Source organism: Callithrix jacchus, chromosome 7 (genome assembly GCF_049354715.1).
Source record: "Callithrix jacchus isolate 240 chromosome 7, calJac240_pri, whole genome shotgun sequence".
Classification (NCBI taxonomy): Eukaryota; Metazoa; Chordata; class Mammalia; order Primates; family Cebidae; genus Callithrix; species Callithrix jacchus.
The window spans coordinates 118,416,898-118,433,267 of record NC_133508.1 but is presented as its reverse complement, the minus strand read 5'-3'; the positions used below and the strand labels follow the sequence as shown (position 1 = coordinate 118,433,267).

The 16,370-nt window shown below is 35.1% G+C and overlaps 1 pseudogene; it reads right to left on the bottom strand.

Moving 5' to 3' along the window:
* Positions 1-15,022: 15,022 nt before the first annotated feature.
* LOC100392447 (large ribosomal subunit protein uL1 pseudogene) lies at positions 15,023-15,919 on the bottom strand (annotated as a pseudogene).
* Positions 15,920-16,370: the final 451 nt, after the last annotated feature.

Sequence of the window (16,370 nt, the reverse complement as noted above, 5' to 3'; positions counted from 1 at the left end):
GTTTGTAAGCTAAATCACATTTATAGTTTAGGACTCCTTCCCTCTTTCAAATAAATTGTCTTTCTTGAACAACTGGAATCTTTCTTCCTGATAATTAGAATTATATATCATGTGGAACTCCATTGTGCTGTGCTTACCAAGAAGCTCAGAGCTAACCTTGGTTCTCATTCAAAATATCTATATTAGTTGCATCCTCAGCTTATTGCTTTCTTCTTGATTGATGAACTTCAATTATTTTTAGACATGTATTAAGTGATCTCAAAAAATAAAAATAGAAGATATATGTTTGAGACACCTCCTGTCTCAAATGCTAATGATATCAATATATTTTATAGGGTGGTCCTATTGAAAATGTAAAGCTCTGAATTCAGAAAATACTTAAAGAATTTGCCTTGTGCCAGGCACTGTGTTGGCTAGGCAATAATAGTGGCTTAGACTGACTTGGTCCCACACAACATTGAAGTTAGAGTCCAGGGTAATACAGACAATATATAGTAAATCAAACATATTGTAGTGAAGCCATGAGTTAAAGAATGGCAAAATGATAACTGGATATCAAGTCGGCTCATTATACTGTTCTATTTTGATACATTTGGTGGGAACTAAACCCATGCCTTTTTAAGGTCAATGAACGCTTTGTAGAGGAGTACCTTATCAGCTCAGGCTGAGTAAGTTGGAGTTTGCCAAGTGAAAGCATGTGTGAGGATGTGATTGGGGTGGGAGGGGTGTTACTATCTCAAGCAGAGACAACAGCATTCTCAGTCACTGGAAGTTAGGAGGCATATGACAGGATCCAAGCAATGAGCAGAATATAATTCCAGATGAAGTCATGAGAAGTGAGCCTAAAGCAAAATCTGAATCATGAAGGGTTTCAAATCATGTTATTAAGCTTTGGCTTTATTCTGAAAATACCTTGTCTTAAGACTGAAGTAGTAAAACACCATATATCATAAAATGTATGTATTTTTAGAGTAACAACTGCATTTTCAAGAAGTTAAATCAATACTTTGGAAATGATTTTTCTGAAAACAAAACCAACCTTAGAGACTTGGGAAAACATGATACGAAAAGTTGAAGACAACTTTATGGGAAGGCTGGAGAAATAGTTTAATCTGGTTTTCCTAAATATACACTTTCTTTTTCTTTTTTTGTTTTTGAGATAGGGTCTCACTCTGTCACCTGAATTGGAGTAAAGTGGCAGAATCTCAGCTCACTGCAACCTCCACCTCCTGGTCTCAAGCAATCCTCCCACCTCAGCCTCCTGAGTAACTAAGACCACAGGTGCATGCCACCGTGCCTATCAAAATTTTTTTGTATTTTTGGTAGAGATTGGGTTTCACCATGTTGCTCAGGATGGTCTCAAACTCCTGACCTCAAGCAATCCACCCACCTAAGCCTCCAAAAGTGCTGGGATTACAGACGTGAGCCACCATACCTGGCCCTAAATACATACTTTTAAAGAACATTTTAACACTTAATTTAGTAGAGATTATAGGACATTATAAAATCACATCTCATGAAGATTTATCAAAGTATAAAGGTGCCATGAATGCTGATTGAAACAGCCCATTTGCCAGATATGTGAAAGGCCACATAAACCAGGTGGAAGGGTCTATTCCGGAACAGTCACCTTTAGAGACAACCAACTATTCAATGGTCTTAATAGCTCGAGTTTATACTAGACATTAAGTAAAGCAATCATGAAAGAACAAGATAAAGGACTGTTTACTCAGGAAGGTGACCAACATTTAATATGTAGAGTCTTTCAACTTTTCAGAATTTTATTTGTAGTTGTTTCTACAAGTCAGTGCTGCATTTTATTGATTATTTTATTTCCTTTAAGCTGTATTAACATTCCAAAACCCAAAATCTACAAAAAGGTTTGGTCCACACAATGGCAATGAAAATCCTTCTGAGCATCATTTAAAAGCCCAAGCTTTATGATTATACTTTATAGTTTAACTCCCAAAAGTTGTGAAAAATATTCAGACACTGAGAGAAGCAAATTTGCATATGACTATTCTTTTCTCTGAGATATTTACTTTCTGTGAGTATAAAATGCTTCAGAAAATGATCTTAACAATTACCGAAAGGTAACAAAGTATTTGAGGAAGTATTGATTCTTAAATTTATTAAGTAGTTAAGAGAAGAAATCTTGTAGTTACAGCTACACAGGAGGCTGAGGCAGGAGAATTGCTTGAACCCGGGAGGCGGAGGTTGCAGTGAGCTGAGGTTGTGCCACTGCACTCCAGGCTGGCGCCTGGTGATGGAGTGAGACTCTGTCTCAAAAAAAAAAAAAAAAAAAAAAGAGAAAAAATCTGATGTCTGAATTAAAGACAACTTAAAAATGTATTGACTTTTTATATCTCTAATGTCCTTTGCAATGAAGAATCTTATTCAATAATGGGAACTGAATAACACCCTGTTCAAAAATGAGAAAGATTCAAGTATAAACATTTAGATTCATAAATACCTGATGATTGCAGAAATGTGACTTTAAAAGGATCACCTTGATTTACTTTTTCTTCTGGAAATAATGGTCTGTCTTTACATTGAGTGGCTATCTCCTCCATTTGAAAATATAAACCACTCATCAAATGTCAATGATAATGTGATTTTAAATAAATTGTTAGAGAACTTCTGTCATTTTACTTCTCTTGAAAGAAGTAGCATACAGTTCAAAAATCATAATATGGTGCAAATTATTATTATGTCTACTTTGGCAATGTAGTGTGTAGCCACATAGAAAATGATAAATGAGTTATTTTAACAAAAGTTCAATGAAGTATTAAATATTGGAACTTTTAAAACATTATAAAACAGTGCCTGAATACAAGATAATATTTTCTAAGAGACTCTGAGAAAGAACATAAAATATTGTCACAGGATCCCTAGGGTGTCGCTTCTTGTCCTGCTGGAGAAAACCTCATGTCTGGTGGTATCTTTGTCCGAGTTTTGCTCGGGCTGCTGGACTCACTCTGCCACTCAGCCCATCAGGCTGTGTTCGGCTTGTGCTACTGGCCTGGATCCCATGCCTACAAAGGACAAGCCAGAGATGGAGTGGCAAGGGGTGGGTGAATGAGAAGAGGGTCTGGCCACTGTGCATAGCCAGGTATGCTGGCTATGGCACCACCAGCATAGACACTGACTCCCTGTGTGGCTACTATGCTGCAAGAAGTTTCCACTGTGGGCATTGGGTGTCCAGAAGCTTGGAAATAGATGCCAGGAATTACAGAGCCCCAAAGAAGTGCCACAGCCTTGGCATGGGGAGCTCCTAGGTCTGGACTCTCTGAAGGGCCACAGTTCTTCACTCTCTCTCTCTTTTCTCCTTCTCATCATTTGCAATGGGTAAATGGGGTCGTGTTTCAAACCTGTTTGTGTTACAGCTGTTTCAGTCCTGCCACTTGGTGGATCCCAAGTTCTTGTCCTGCACCCAGGAAGAATGAGGTATGTGGATTACTGGAAGGTTAGCAAGGTTGAGAGGAGCTTCACCAAGCAACATAACAGCCCTGAGAAGATCTGCAGTGGCATGCTCCTTTCTGGAGGTGGGTTGTCCCAGAGAGGTAAGGAGACCTGAAGTGGGTAGCTCCTTGTTTCCTGGCAGCTGGTAGTCCTGACATCTATGTAAGTCTGGCTGAGTATGGGGTTTTTATGGGCTCATAAGGGAGGAAGTGCATGCTGATTGGTCCATGGGCAGCCATGGGTAAGGGCCTGGAAAAAGTACTGTAATAAGTTCTCATTCTGGATAGTGAACTCCACCTGGAAGTTGCAGCCTGGTCCCCAGGCTTCAGGCTGTCCCTGGTTTGAAGGTGGGGTTTTACCAGGGACCTGCCCCTTTCTGCCCAGGCACCTATCTGCCTCCACCTTCAACATGCTGTCCACACAGCCCAGGTTGCTGGTACCAAGGGGTGCCTGTAGGCCTGTGCTGAGCCACCCTCAGCCACCCCAGGCCTCCCTCCCACACTTGTCAGCACCCGAAGTCCAGAGGGGGTGCCCCGAGGAGTCAGGGGGCTGGCAAGTCAGGGTCACCCCAAGCAGGCACACATCCAGGGGTCACAACAGTGCCCAGACTCAGCCATAATTTGCTTTGCACTAGAGTGGGTGCCAGGATTCAAGAGAGGCCAGACAGCAGGAGCAGGCACTTCAGAGCTTTCAAGGGCAGGAGGCTCCCATCCCCCTGAGAGTGCAGGGATGCCTGGGTCTGGAGCCACAGCTGGGTAGCTGCAGCTGCTCCCAGTAAGGGGTAGGGCTCCTGCCTGTTCCTGTCTCCCACAGGCCCCATGGAGCGTGCAACTCTCACCACACCTGTCCTGATGTAGCCAGTGTCTTCACAGTGGCCACTCCAGAGGGGCCACAGCTGCCATCATTATCTTTGAGAAATAATCTAGGAAAAGGAGATTTGAAGCCAACCCAGCCATGGTTATGAAAGAAGAACTATTATTCATTAATTGGGATTCCATTTTTGTGATAGTAATTTGTGGGCTTGTTATTAGAAATTTATAGATAGAATCTGGATCCCAACTGCAAAATGTGAGATGGGCAAAATTTAACTATACAGTTTTGGTTTATGCAAAATACTGTAATTTATTCTAAGACGTATGGAGAGAATAAGTACTTGAGGTGATGGATACCCCATTTACTCTAATGTGATTATTGTACGTTGCACACCCATATCAAAGTCTCTCATGTAACCCATAATATATGCACCTACTATGTACCCACAAAAATAAAAAATTTAAAAAAAAAGATTAATATGTTTACCCAAAGCAAAGAAGAAAAATAAAAGAGGGAGTTTGTAGAGTTTGTAATACAAACAATTCTGTTTAAGTGTATTAATTTTCCCCTACTCAAAACACCAGTCCCGTTTTGATTTTTACCAATAGTACATAATGTCTGGATTAAGCCAAAGGCTTAACATGAAATCTAGATAATTGCTTCTGGCTTTCATGTCTTTTGCAATAGAAAAAAAAATAATGTCTTATTTAGCAATGGGACATGTGTAAGTATACACATTCAGGTTACAAATGTCTGATGGTTGCAGAAATTTGACTGTAAGGATTATATTGACTCAAAATGTATGTTTAGTTTATTATGGAATAAAAAAAGAGGTTATATAGACACAGAATTTACATTTGGCACTTCTTGACAAAATATTACATACAAGAAAGTAATAGTAAATAACATTTTGTACTTAAGAAAGAAAAATTCCTGTGTTAATGGAATATATTGCTCAATTACTATTTTATCTTTCATGGATAGTAATTAGCTTGGGAATGATTTAATGTTTTTTCTTGGGAAATAATTTGGTTTAAACTTAGCTGCAACGGGTCTGAACTTCTTCAAAAATTTAACACTATTCATAGTTGCTTTATTAATTATTTTAGAAGTTTGTAAAGGAGAAGCTTATTAAAAAATGTAATTGATTTACTTATAAAATTTTGCTTTTTTCCAAATCATGTTTAGATTTATATTAGGAGCAAAAGTGACATTCTATCTACAGAATTTTCTGTGTATCTGGGTTCCAATGAAATTAATATCCACAAAAAACAAATTATTCAATACATGTTTATTGTGTATTTACTATACGTGAGGTAGGTACTAGTATGCAAAAATAAAGTTTGATACTTGATAAAGACTTAAAATACTACTGGTGATAACCAAATGAAAAGCTGTTAAATTTTTTTAAAATTTCATTTATTTTCTAATATGGCACAAATGTGTATTGTGCTTAGCAAAATTCAGAACAAAAACTCTGCTTATGCTAAAACTCGATCTTTGGAATTCTTCAGTAAAGGTCAGTAAATTAAGAAGTTATATGGAAATCGGAAAGAGTTGGAACATTTTATAATGACTAGGAATTAGCTGAACAAACTCAAGCTAATTCTGCAAACTAACACAGTGACAAAAGGGTTACCAAAAGTCATTCTACAAGGAAAATATTTGCAATGTTATAAATGAAATCTTTCTCTTATCCTACTAGACTGAAGAAAATAATAAATGCATTTTGATTGGCTTTTAGAGTATTTAAAAATCTTTTTCAGATACTTAGAGATAACAAATATTTCTAGTAAAAATGCCAAACTGGGGCAATTATTTATTGTAATTTAAAAAATTATCGGTTATAAAATTTTTTTAATTATAATTATTATATATAACATTGAATTACAACATGTCTATGTATCATGTAAATAAAAAAACAAACAGAATTACATAAAATATGCAATATTTTATAGTATATGCATTTATCATATATTTAAAATATATTCTATGAATCTATTAGTGATAAAATATTTATACAAAGTATTACACATTTGTTTGTACCCTATATAAATAACATGTATTATGTAGAATGAAATACTAGGGTGTGTGTGTGTGTGTGTGTGTGTGTGTGTAAGCAGCTACACATTTTCCAGAAATATAACTTAAATGCTTTCACAAATTGCTTCACACTGGTGTGTATGTTGCATAACTAATTTACCCTGGTTCTCCAGAAGCATGAATATACTTAGTAAGAATCTTCCAATGTGCTTTCTGAATATTCTTCAATATCCCTAAATTTAATACAAAATATATTCGATATGGGGATGCTAATACGGTAAATTTTAATATTTTTTAGCTATGTAGAGCATAGTATCTTCTACCACAACTAATCTGTGACTGTTTCACCTCTAAGTTACTATTTTCAACTTTGTATTATACAGTGTGCTCTCAATTAAATCTATAAATATATATAAATCTGATGTTTTGTGACAAAAAAATGAATGCCACGCATGATAAACTCTTTAATTTACTTCACGATTTAATAGCTTTATTATTATTTTTTATTTTTAAATAATTTAAGCAGAAAATTAAGAACACTGATAGGAAATACAATTGTTATTAGTTTAAATCACAAATAATTACATTCCACAGAGGAAGGCAATGGCCGGTCATGTGGCCTCTTATAAGGCTTGTATCTCTGACAGTTACTGGTTTTGTCATATTGGCTGGATGACGTTTCTTTGCCTCTTTTCTCAGTTGTAAATTGGGAAGGTAAACAGAGAGGAGAAATTAAATAATCCACAGCAAATTCTGGAAAGTCGGAAGCAATTGATAAACACTAATGTTATTAGTGGGTGTTATTCTTTACCAGTGTGCTTAATGTGTTTTAAATCAGCATTTTTCCCCCTCCACTTTGGTAATATTATTGACAAAGACAAGGAGAAAACGTAGATGTTCTTTAACCAACAATTTCTTCAAAAATGATTATCCAACTTTTTGGTACAAGTTGCCAAATTTGACTGGTAATAAAGATTTTTTGAAAATGATGCAATAAATGAACTTGCAGATTATCCTAGATAGAACAGAGCACATCAGAAGAACAATGCATGAATTTACTTTTCTCTTTTAGTTGTGCCCTATGAAGTAAAAGGGGTAACAAAGTAACTTTTTATTTCTAAAAAGAATGATTTATCTTTACAGACATTTTATCTCTAAAAAGAATTTTTTTAATTAATTTTATATCATTAACAGATGACCCAACCTACTTAATTCACATTACATTAAATAACCAAACATTTTATTTACACTTGGGAAATAGAAGCAGAAAATGCCATTATAATTAAAAAACATATATTAGGCAACTCTATAGTCTTAGTATATTAGCAGGTGTTTTTCATTGCAATGTTAAACTATTGGTCGGTAGGTTTTAAAAGTATAGAAGCCCAAACTAATGTTGATAACAAATATTTTAACAACTTAGAAACAACTGAAAAAAAATAAGGAACTAATACCAATCAAATAAAATTCTTACTTAAAGTGCACACCAGCGGGATTAAACATTATTTATTCTGCAAGCTGTGATTGTATTACCTGCAGGATTTGGTGGGTGGGTAATATTGCATGCTCTGTGTGCCAGCAGGGTTCAAAAGTTCACCACCTTCTTTTTACCTGGGGTTATGTCTGCCTGTTTGGGTCTTCCTCCAGCCTCCCTCTCCTGCAACCCTGCATGTTTATGCATGCACACACGCACACGATTTGTAACTTGTTTTTTACTTATCTCCTTAGATCTGCACTTGAATCTTACCCATGGCACATGCATTAGCTGTGACTGTCAGTATGGTTATGCTTCATGAGCTTTAGTCACCTGGAATTCATTCATTCATTGTAATAGTAATTAACTCATACAATTTTTTGTTATTGATTTAATCAATAAGTAGGTAACTTATTTGTTAAGCTAATTTATGAGGGTTATATCTTTGCTTTAAAATACTTTTATTAATCCAATGAACCTATATCCTCCTATAGAAAATGCTCAGTTAGAAAGGATCTTTATGAAATTCCCCAAATGCGAGACTTCCAAAATAAGTATTTTACAAACATAAAGTATAAAATACCTCTATGTATGCAAAATGTTACTTCAAAAGACTTTTTTGAATGTAGTAAAGATTTGCTGAGAAGCAACTTCTTTGGGAAACTACCTGGCTTGTAGAGGTGGCATCAATTTTCTTTCTACTCTCAGAAATTTGACAACACTCCTTGCGTATCCTATTTTCTTCCTATTTTTCCGAACTTTTGTGTCTCATCTATGTTTTCTTTGTTCCGTTATCTCACTAGACAACAAAGCCCTTCATGCCTGAGATTTTTTTTCCTTTCGATCTGCTAAATCAAGGCCTTCTTCTAGTTTGCTCTTTGGGCCTGCTTCTCTGAAGTCTGCAATATGCACTAGATAGAATATCAGTGCAGCAACAAAAGGCACCCAGATATAGACTGATAAATAATAGATGGACAGATAGAGAAATGGTAAAAGCCATCGACTAGTTCCTTTCAAAGTTAAAAGGGACTGAAAAATTAGCAGGAAAGATGAATGGGAAATGGAACAAAAACTAGCCAAACATTTAACTCTTGAGCCTTTTCTTATATTCGTTGATACACATAACATAAATAATCATCAACAAAATTTTTTTATATATAGAATTAATGCATTTAATAAGACAAGCATAATTTAATGGGTCAAATTTCAGCTAATAAGCAGAAATAATAGGAATTTACAAAAACAAAGTTAATTTAGATGTATTTTCTATTGATAAAACTAATGCCTCCAGATAAAATAGTTAATATTTATATAGCGTTTCCTATGTCCTCGAGAGACTAACAACTGAACGTATTAGTTTGAGTCTGAGTTTACTCAGTTTAGAAGCAGAAGATTCCAGGTATGGACACTGACCATTTGATGCTTCCGAAGACAATGCGCTATGCCTTTATGGCAGAAAACTTGGCCTGAAAAGCAAAATATATTGTACAGAATTACAAAATAAATTCTGATGTGAATGACATTGTTTTATGTTAGAACGTGAGTAGCCAAATGTCATTTTCTGTTATTTCTGAATCAAATATCTCCCCATCCAAAAGAAGTTTTAAGACAAGATGTTTCTTTGCTGGCATGCAGCCAATTTATCTGTTAATAGATATTTCAGTACCACATTTTATTTCATGTATGTCTTATAACATTTTTTTCACCTCTGGAAAAGAAGAAAAAGTTTTAAAAAGATTTGCATAAAAAACATTTTAAATTATCCTTGATACAACTGTATCTGCCTATTCACATGAGAAGTGATCTTTTTCTTTTTATTTATCTAACTGGGGCAAAATTAAGTGATGTTTTTATTTTAGCTAAAGAACTTATTTAAGAAGTCATCTTTTGATTGAGCACAGTCTCATTTTTTTAATCACCAAAATACTGAAATTTGTTTTCTAAACTTTAAAAAAGGACACTATATTCCTTTCCTATATACCTAGGAAAAGCCATTTTTCACAAATTAAGATTGGTATTGCATATATACATACTTATATATATTACAATTTTAATAATATTATGTCTAGATTAAGACAAATGTTAATAGTTTCTATTAAAACTGAGCAGCTCTGGGTTCAAATTTCTAAATTACCCAGGCAGAAGCAAATTAGGAAATGCAAAATAGTATATACAAAACCAAATTATTTTTTTATTTGGTATATACCAAAATCTCCTCAGGAAATTTATCCTGAGGAGAAAGAAACTCTCATTTATGTGACATACAATCAAAACTTATTGATAACATCGTGACGATTTAAGAATATTTCAACTAACTTTAAAAATCTGCTTTGGGGAAAAAAAGAGAAAGGTCCTTTCTATTTTCTAAGCATTCTATTTTCTAAGTGTTCAATTTATAATTCAACCTCCCTCTCTCCAACACACACACACACACACACACACTTATACTTTAAAATACATAACAACTTAAAATTTAGAAACAATTATGTATTTCAAATAACTTACAATTTAGCAAAATCCACAAGCAACCAGGATTCTCTGATGAATGCTACCTGGCATGCTTGCTATGTAAGAAATGCCACGCTTGTCAAATTCCATTGCAAAAACATGCAGGTTCTCAATCTCTACAAGTCTCTTTTGGAGATCTTAACCCAAACTGCATTTCAGATATGAAGAATATGAGTCTCCAAATGATATGCCCTGCTGACTTCTTTCCCTGTTAACAATATTAAATCATGTTTGAACAGAAACCCTTTATAGTTTATCACAGCCTGGCAGCCCAAAGGTACAGGTAACTTTTATTTCTGGTCATTCAGGTGGGGCACTCCAGGTCATTGATATATATCTATTTCTATATTGCAGTTTTGAAAGAGGAGATTACCTGTCTCTGTTTTTGTTCGTCATGTAAATATATACCCTCTTACAACCTCCCTTGCTTTCCCCCAAGCCCTCTCTCCCCATCCCCAGGAGAAATCTTTTAGACCCCACAGAAAAACAAAAAAACAACAGAAAGCAGCCAAAATGTAACTATTCTTAAATGGAAATGCATACTAAGGAGAGCTTTTGAATGTTTTAATTTACTTCCCACGTTGCCAAGACCCTATCACCAATTTGGATTGTGACATAACGATCTACCAGTGTTAGTCGGATAGTTCGTGTAAAATGCTGTCACCATAATGATTTCTTACATGAACACAAGAACACAGCTGGGTGTTTCTATTTCATAGTTGAGCAGACTTTATATGTTGTTCATTAAATATCTCCACTGTATACATGATTAGGTCAGTTGTTTATTTCCAAGTTACATCAAGCTTCAAACTAAAGTAAACCAGTTGAAGTTGTTTGTTTAAAAAGGAAAAAAAAATTAAGGTGTTTTTTCAGAAAATGGCCAGAGAAAATGACAATTTTTCAAATTTGGTGATTAATCAATTATCAGATGGATACAAAACCATTGGAAATAATTGAAAAATACAAACATTACATTTTTATTGAGAAAAATGCTTTAAATTAAAGGTAGCTAAAATTAGATAAAAATACTTACTAAAGTGTGGGAAAATTGTCCAATAAATTTAAAAAGGTTTACTGGCATAATGGTGTTTTACTCCCTTGTTAAATAGCAAATTAGATTTTTATTTTCTTTCATCCATCAAGTGCAAATAAACAAGGCAGCTGAAAAGTTCTTTTGGGTACAAAAAAAGGGTGCAGAAAAGAAGAAATTGTTTTTTCCAATGTCATGAAAAAAGAATATATCTGACATAAATTTAATAAAACCAACAAATTCTAAATAAAAAATGTAGATTGCTTTGCTCATTATTTTCCTGATTTTATTTACATTTCAAAATAACAATGAAATAATTTAGAGTATCCTTCTTGAAAAGAATCAAAAGAATTGTTTTAGTGGGACCAGAATTTCCATATTTGAAGTAAGTATAGCTAAAATAAATTTGTTCATTTTAGTTGAAATCATTACAAAAGAAATTCATTGCCCCTATTAAACTTATCCAATCATTTGTACTGCAATCTGAAAAAAAAGACTAGAGTTTGAGATGAAGATTTTTGCTGCTGTGCATATTACTTCCTCATACATGTTTTTAAAATGTTTACTTTAACCTGAAAACATCAAGAAAAATAGGTTTTTAAGGAAAAATAGAAATTATCTTAACATTTTTAAAGTCCTATATAAACAAAAAGACTGGAGTTTAAATTATCTGAATCTCTTCTAGTTTTGTGTGAATTGTGGCAAATGAGTTAAGCTCTGTGAATCTCAGCTTCATCTTTAAAATGGAAAAAATGTCCATCTCACAAGGCACCTGTAATGAACAAATAAGATTCTTTTTGTGAAAAAGGCCTAAATTGGCATCTGAGACATCTATACATAGCAGCAGTAGTAGTATGTAAAAAATAAAGAACACTCAAAATTGCACATATCATTCAAATACATAACTTATAGCTGCAAGAGGAAAGAAAAGCTGCAATATGTAATACAGCACAGATTAGGGTTGGTCTGGGTGGTCTGGGTCTGGGTCTTTGTCTTTGTCTCTTTCAGAGACTCTGACTGACGCTCTGTCTTCAATTCTGTCTTCTCTTCCTGTTCCCCCTTTCAGATGCTTAATCCCATCAATGTCAGTGTTAGGTGCATTCATTCAGTTTATCTCACTTGAACCTCATGACAACCCTATGGAATTGGCTATCATTGTATCAATGTTTATGCTATAAAAAGGACACTAAAAAAGGAATATGCATGGCCAAACCCTCATTTTTAGTTAATTTGCACTTTTTTCTTTCAAAGTTTCTTAATCCATAAAAATTAACCTCATTCTAAGAAAAAAAATGTATTTTCTCTGGATTGTTCCTTTTTACAATTTTAACAATTATTTGAACCATGTTTATTGCTTTTTCTGATGACAAATACATAATTATTGCAAAAAAATAGAGAGTATAGGAAAGCAAAATGGAATCAAATTATGACAACACCCAGATATATCTAATGTATATTAGTTCTCTTTGACTTTGTAGATATAGGTGAGGAATAAGAAGAAAATTAGCAGTTTATCTTTAAAAAGGAAAGAAGCAACACTGTCTACTCACTATGCATGTGGTTAGTCCCTATGGTAGGACAGGCTACTACCATGTTCCCTTAGAGGCTAAATATTTTTTTGAAAAAGGAAACAACAGAAAGAGATCAAACTTATTATGAGATCATTTAAATTTAAAGAGATCATTTAAATTTCTATTTGATCTTCTATTACACATGTATTTATGCTTGTGGGCAATTGGGGTGGTCCGAATGTGTTCCTCAAAATTTATATGCTGCAACTTAATTGCCCACGTGATAGTATTTAGAGGTGAGGTCTTTAACCCAGTTATGCCTGAGGTAGCAATTTTTTTAATTTTTGCATTCAGACCTTAGTGATGACCTTGAGCAGTAGGATATAAATAACTCCCACATGCTTATTGTTCCAACAGTGGAACGCTAGGCATAAATAGGTTTTAAGAAATGATTAATGAGAGAAGAGCCCTTATGAATGGGATAAGAGCTCTTATACAAGGTCTTGAGGAAGAGAGTGTATTCTCTTCTGTTCTTCTGCCATGTGATGACATTTAGAGTGTGCCATCTATGAGGAACAGGTCTTGGCCAGACACCAAACCTGCTGATGCCTTGATCTTGGACTTCCCAGCCTCTAAAACTGTGAGGAATACATTTCTATTATTTATAAATTACCTAGTCTGTGGTGTTTTTGTCATAGTAGCACAAGCAAACAAACCAAACAGAAATGAATCTCAAATTCTTTTAACATTTTTTTGGTGTGGGTAGGGTAGAAATGACATATGTTTAAAACCACACAAGGTCATTGGATTAATTTTCCACTGATATAAATAGAGCATTCTATAATTTTCTTCCTTAATGTATTTGGTGTCTTAACATTTGATTATACATTAAGAAATAAACTTTAATGATACCATAATTTTTTCATAGATTGAGTCTGTAAAACAATTCTAAAGTAGTATGAGTTTTAATTTGGGTTAGTGTAAAGTCTTTCACTTATGGACTCCATCTGCAAAACCTTAAAAGAGGGCATACATTTAACATATATATAGCTTACAAATAATCACTAAAGTACATATTTTGGTTCTGAATTATATATTTGTCTGTTCTCATAGAATAAAAATTTCTGCCAACTTTTGCCTTCATTTTCTATTTTATAGTCACAAGGCATATCTTTCATCTGAAGGCCTCAAGCTCCAGTCGTTAGTAACAAAACTGCAATCATAAGTAAAAACATAAGCACAAAACTATGTTTCCTTTTCTACCTTGTGCCTAGTAACATCAGAAGTTAAATAATCTGAGGCTTTTATCATGTGTGCAATGGTGTACCCAAAGAGCATGTCACAGTCCACTTTCTCCATTTCTAATCTTACTAGTGTTAATGCTAACAAGACATACAGGATTTTGAACATTCTGAACAATACACCTTGAAGCCTCGGTAAGTCAGCAAGGTCTCAAAGGTTGTACCATGTAAAAGTCAAGTAATTAAACACTGATTACTTACTGCTTTAAAAAAAAAGGCGCTGGGAAAAGTTGGATTCCGAAGGTCTAATTTCACACAGAACATTTCAGTGAAAATTAAGCCTTTAACTATATTCTGCCCAACTTGATGTGAAAGAAAAGGATAAGAAAAAAAGATTATAAAAGCTATTCAGTAATGTCTTTCTGCAACAGAGCTTTGGGAGGTGACAAACAGCTGCTGGTAATTCATTTAGTCATTTTTCCCCAAACAGTATTTGGATTCCCCTTCAAAATTTGGCTGCAACTCTTTAGTTTCATTATTCTTTCCAAATAAAAGGGCTCCTCCCTTCTTCTCTCTTGGCACCAGTTGAAATGTTTTAGCTCCCTAGAAACAGCTAATTTCTAATAAAGTTTGGAAACATAGTAAACTCCATTTTACCTGATGCTGTTTTATTTCCCATATATTAAAAAAAAAAGGCAATTTCCCGCCAGAGTTTTAATTTTGACCTATTTCAACTTTGTAGTCTTTTAAATCAGAATAATTAAAATTTAGAAATATTTAAGTTGTTCTTCCTTCTACCACACCTTACTCTCCAGGTTATCTCAGTGGTTAGTATGTAGACAAATCCCAGAGATGACACAGGTGCTAAATTTATTTTTGCTGAAAAACATCTAAAAGAAATTTTTTTTTTTAGTAGCAGTAGAATTTATTCAAAGGTGCCTTAATATAGATGCTGGGGCTTGCCCATGGTGCTCTTGATATATAAGACCCGGATATTCTGCCAGTTTTTCTTGAGCAATGACACCAAGAAGTTGACAGCCAGGTATAGAATGTTCTATACAAGTTCCTCATCTGTCATCTTCACGTGGCCAACAGCCACAGCCAAACATAACACCTTCTTCATTTGAAACTTGATTGTGGAGTTCACCTCGTCCACTTTGGCCGCCAGGTTTTCGTTCTGTGTGAACAGGGAAAATAGCTTTCTTGCCTTATTTAGGCCTGGGCAGAGGATTCCTGGGATCCGCTTGATCAGAGACTCTGAGGCCAAAAATGCATCATAATTCTTGGCTAGCTTCTTGACTAGTTTCTGATTTTTGTTGATATTTTTTCAGCACCTCGATGCCCATGTGAGGGCTCTCCACGGCCTTGCACTCGTCACAGTGTTGCTGGTCCCCCAGGACACACATGGAGAACGTGGAGCGGGGAGTGGACTTCAGCCTGACGGTGTTTGAGACGCGTTTGTCCTCTGGGGCTCAGAGTTCTTCAAGCTGATCTGCAACTCCGCCGTCTCCAGGAACTCCCGGCGCTTGCCCTGGCTCCCTTGCAGGACTTCCTGCGCTGCCTCGTACAGGGTGTGGCGAGAGACTTTGCTGCTTATGGCTTCTCGCGGCGCCCTTACCAGAAAAGAGACACATCTCATTTTTTTATACCTCTTACTCGCTCGCTCTTCCTGCTATAGGAAGGCATTTCTTTCCTATTTCATAGATAAGATTAAGGAATATCTAACGGAAATAATTATACTGCTCGTTAAAATTTAGTTAATTCATTTCTTGGGACTATCACTATCTGTTCACGCGAACATATAAGATTATTACTTTTCTTTTGTCTGGAATTACCTGTGCCACATTGATGAAATATTTTCTTAATTGTTTTTAAGAATTTCTACCTTACAGAGAGAATGAATCAGTTTAGTTTATTAATCACTACTGAAATACAAACATACTTATGTGAGCTTATTTATGCCTACTACAGCATAACTATTTCACTAGGTTAAATAGTATTGGGGAAATTTTTTGTAGCAAGGACTAAGAAGAAAAGGACAGCTTCTTTCTTTTTTTTTTTTTTTGAGACGGAGTTTCACTCTTGTTACCCAGGCTGGAGTGCAATGGCGCGATCTCGGCTCACGGCAACCTCTGCCTCCTGGGTTCAGGCAATTCTCCTGCCTCAGCCTCCTGAGTAGCTGGGATTACAGACACGCGTCACCATGCCCAGCTAATTTTTTGTATATTTTTTAGTAGAGACGGGGTTTCACCATGTTGACCAGGATGGTCTGGATCTCTTGACCTCGT